Below are 5,219 nucleotides of genomic sequence, written 5' to 3' on the forward strand. Positions count from 1 at the left end.
CACACTCAGAAGTGCTCAGGGAATACTCCTGGCTCGGTGCTCAAAAATCACTCCTGTTGGTACTTGGAGTATAGCATGCTGTGCTATACTCAGGTCAGCCATGTTGAAGTCTTAAATAATACAGCAGCTTTCCAGGTTTCAGCTTTATTTTTTTTAAAAAAAAATTCTCCAAGTTCACTTATCTTCTTAATCAGGAAATACTGACATAAATGGTATTACATTTTACATCACTTGCAAAGATACTCCAGGAAGAGATTCCACCACCTTAAGATTCTTGTATCTATAAAAATAAACTTTTTATAAAACTAAACTAAAACTGGCATCTATAAAACTCATGAATTTTCCTATCTCAGGTGTAATAATTAAGGATCCTTTTCTATAAACCATGCAAGAACTTATCAACCACTTCTGCATAATTTGTGAGGAGCAAGTTGGATAAGAAAAAAATGTGAATTGAGGCACACCACATAGAAACAAAGCTGAACCTCTCCAGGCACTCTCTTCTCATTCAAACAGGTACCCGCCTGGCGCCAGGGCCCCTTTCCGGGCCTGAGCAGCTTAACTATGTCCACTGAGAACAGCCGTTTTTCACCCTTGGTCTGTGTGGGACTGGAATCGAGGCACAGTGCAAAACAAATTGAACCGCTCTGGGCACTCTCTCCTCATTCAAACAGGTACCCGCCCAGCACCAGGGCCCCTTTTCGGAGTCACAGCCGCATTAGCGGCCGCAAGTTATTCTCCCACTACATATCCCATAGGAACCATAAGTTACCCTCTTAGATGGAACCTTTACAAGGTTATCATAACCACCAGAAATACATTAGCCAATAATCCGTTAGGCCCATCTCAATTCATTCTGCATCTCAAGCAGAATAGTAACAGTGAACGTGAAGGGCTAAACCACACTGGTCACAAATGGTAAAGCAATGCAAAAGCTCTCCAAGCTTTCTTATTGAAGAGGCTAGCCCAGAAGACAACAACAGTAATGAAGTGCTAGACAACCTCTTTGACAAGTAATTTAGAAGGGAGCTACTGAGGATGCTTAGGGAGCTAAAAGAAACAATGAAAAACAATGTCAATAAAAGACAAGAGGATTTGAAGGTAGAAATGAGGAACATAAAAATGGAAATGTCAGACCTGAAAAACCTGGTAGGCAAATTGAAAAACTCAGTGGAAGGCCTCAGTAGCAGAGTAACAGCTGCTGAGGACAGAATCAGTGAGCTCGAAAACGAAGTCCAGCGACTCTCCAGAAAAAAACAGAACATGGAAAAGAGACTCACAATTCGGGAACAGTTGGCAAGAGAAGATCGTGATGAAACCAAAAGGAGTAACATAAGAATTATTGGAGTCCCAGAGGGACAGGAAGAAAACCCTGATGAAGAAGAAACTGTCAAAGACATCATTGCTACAACATTTCCAGAGCTGAAGAAAACATGTGAGCACATTCAGGAGGCCTGAAGGATACCAGCAAGAAGAAATCCAAATAAAAATACCCTGAGACATAAACTGATCAAAATGACCAAAACCTTAGATAGATACAAAATTCTGAAAGCAGCAAGATCAAAGAAAGAAATTTCCTTACAAAGGAGCATCCTTAAGATTCACAGCCGATTTGTCTGATGAAACCCTCATGGCCTGAAAACAGTGGTGGGATATAGTGAAAAAATAAATGACTCACCAAAAATACTTTACCCAGTGAGGCTCTCTTTCATAACAGAAGGAACAACACACAGTTTCACAGACAAACAAAAGCTCAGGAACTTCATAGACTCAAAACCATGGTTACAAGAACAACTAAATGGGCTAATTTAAGACAAGACAGGCCCCTCAAATACACCAATTTTCAACAGAAAAATGGGACAAAACCCCATAACAATAATCTCTCTCAAAGTCAATGGGCTAAATGCACCAATTAAAAGACACAGAGTGGTAGAATGGATTAGAAAATTGAACCATTCTGCTGCCTGCAAGAAATACATCTCAATAGTCAAAGCAAACACAGGGTCAGAGTCAAAGGCTGAAAAACAGTCCTACAGGCAAACAGCTTCCAAAAAAAGCTGGGGTAACCATCCTAGTATCATACCATATTGATTTCAGAGTGAAGAAGGTCACAAGAGACAGTGAAGGCCATTTGTTATTGATCAAGGGATCTGTTCAACAGGAAGAACTTACAATATTAAATGTATATGCACCTAATGAGGGACCAGCAAAGTACTTAAAACAAACACTCATAGACTTGGAGAAAGACATTGATAGCAACACAATACTAGTGGGAGACATCAACACCGCTTTATCACCTCTTGATAGATGAACCAGACTCAAGCTTAGCAAGGGCATACTTCATTTGAGGGAAAAATTGTAAGAAAGGAATTTAGTATATATATACAGGACACTTCATCCTCAAAAAGATGCATACACTTTCTTCTCAAGCATACTTGGAACATTCTCCAAGATAGACCACATTCTGAGCCACAAAACATACCTCCATAAATTAAGAAGATAGAATTTGTATCAACTATCTTCTAAGACCATAATGTGCTGTAATTAGAAGTCAATCACACACACAAAAACAGAAAACTAAATCAAACACCTGAAAAGTAAACAGTGCACTACTGGACAATGAGTGGCTTAGAAAGGAAATCAAAGAGGAAATCAAAAGATTCCTAGAAACGAATGAAAATGAGGACACAAGTTACCAAAACTTATGGGTCACAGCAAAAGCTGTGTTAAGAGGAAAGTTTATAGCTCTACAAGCATTCCTCAGGAATGAGGAGTGAACCCACCTAAGTAACTTAATCTCACAGTTTAAGAGCTTGGAGAAGGACCAACAAAAGGAAGAACTTACAATATTAAATGTATATGCACCTAATGAGGGAGCAGCATAATCAATACCCAAACAAAAGGAGCCAAACCTGAACAGGAGGAAGGAAATGATAAAACTCAGAGCAGAGATTAACGAGATAGAAACCCAAAAAACAATTCGAAAGATCAATGGAACCAAGAGCTGGTTCGTCAAGAAAATAAACCCGATCGATAAGCCTCTAGCAAAACTCACAAAGAAAGGGAGAAAGAAAACCCTAATAAACCGAATCAGAAATGAAAAGGAGTTCATTACAACAGAAATTCCAGAAATCCAAAGGATCTTCAGGGAGTACTTTGAGAAAGTTAATGCCATGGAACATAAAATCTTGGAGGAAATGTATAAATTCCTAGATTCCTATAGACTCCCAAGGCTGAACAAAGAAGACATAGAATACCTGAACAGACCTATCACCATCAAAGAAATTGAAACGGTAATAAAACGTCTCCCCAAGCACAAAAGTCCTTGCCCAGAAGGATTCACTAGTGAATTCTTCCAAATATTTAAGAGGACTTACTCCCAATCCTCTTAAAGCTTTTCTATGAAATCGAAATATCAAAAACACTTCCGAACAGTTTTTCTGAAGCAAGTATCACCCTGATACCAAAAGCAGACAGAGATAAAACAAAGAAAGAGAATTAAAGGCCAATATCCCTGACAAACACAAACGCAAAGACCCTCAACAAACTATTAGCAAATAGAATCCAAGGACTCATAAAAAAGAACATACACCATGACCAAGTAGGATTCATCCCAGGGATGCATGGATCATTTAACATTCGGAAATTGATCAACATAATCCATCATCACTTAATCACTTAATCACTTAACTTCCCGTTAGTCGTCGATTTGCTCGAGCGGGCGCCAGTAACGTCTCCATTTGTCCCTGTCGCGTGCTAGTGTAGCCCAATGGCATCTGTTCGCTCCGGGAACATGAAGGGCCTCAAACTGATCGTTCATGATCTTGACGAAGAAGTCTGACCATCTGGTAGTTGGGCGGCCACGTGGTCTTTTGACATCCCGTGGAATCCAGTCGGTAACAGCTCTAGTCCAGCGGTCGTCTTTAAATCTCATTACGTGACCAGCCTATCTGATTTTCGACACCTTGGCAAATGAGACAGCGGCCCTGATTCTTGATTGTCGACGGATGTCAGAACTCCGGATTCTTTCTCTCATTTGAGTAAAACGTGATATTCCAAGCATAGCTCTTTCTATTCTTCTTTGGGAGACCTGAATAGCATTCTCATCCTGTTTGCGTACGGCCCAGGTCTCTGAGGCATATGTTAATGCAGGAAGAACAGTGGAATCAAAGAGATGTGCCCGGAGCCGGAGGATCTTCGTCCTCTTAGCTATTTCTTCGACGTTCTTGAAGGCGTTCCAAGCCGCTCTCTTCCTCCTGCGCAGATCGGGTGCCAGGTCATTTGTCATGTTGACCTCTCGACCTAGGTACACATAGCTGTTGCATTCGGAGATGGTCGTTCTGTTGAGAGCAAATGGGGCATCAGTAACGAGGCTGTTTCTCATAAACAGTGTCTTCATAAGATTCAGCTGTAGTCCTACCTTTCCACACTCACAGTCAAAGTCGGCCAGCATTTGTGCCGCTTGACTGATGTTTGGTGTTATTAAAACAATGTCATCAGCAAAGAGGAGGTGGTGTAGTTGCCGACCATCTACTGACACTACTTCCACTACCCAGCCATCGCCACACTTCAGGACGCTTTCCAGACCCGCGCGGCCGCTTTGCGGCCGTGCGACACATCATAAGACACTAAATACCCATCTTCCGGAATTGTCTTACCGTATTTGATAGGGTTCAAATATGGTAACACCTACAAGGGTGATTAGAGGTCGCCCCAAAAGCCTCTATCCCTCTCGGAAAGACTGGCAAGCTACTGAGAGTATTCCGCCCGCACTGAAGAGCCTGGCAAGCTATCCGTTGTGTATTCGATATGCCAAAACCAGTAACTACATAATCCATCATATCAACAAAAATAGATAAACAGCATATGATCATATCAATAGATGCAGAGAAAGCATTTGATAAGATTCAGCACCACTTTATGATGAAAACCCTAGCCAAAATGGGTATAGAGGGAACTTTCCTCAATATAGTTAAAGCCATCTACCACAAGCCTACAGCAAGCATCATCCTCAATGGGGAAAAACTGAGAGCTTTCCCTCTAAGGTCAGGGATGAGACACGGATGCCCACTCTCTCCACTGCTGTTCAATATAGTACTGGAAGTACATGCAATAGCGGTTAGGCAAGAAAAAGATATTAAGGGCATTCGGGTAGGAAAGGAAGAAATCAAGCTCTCACTATTCACAGATGATATGACACTATACTTAAAGAACCCCAT

Source organism: Sorex fumeus, unplaced genomic scaffold (assembly GCF_029834395.1).
Source record: "Sorex fumeus unplaced genomic scaffold, SorFum_2.1 ptg000008l, whole genome shotgun sequence".
Lineage (NCBI taxonomy): Eukaryota > Metazoa > Chordata > Mammalia > Eulipotyphla > Soricidae > Sorex > Sorex fumeus.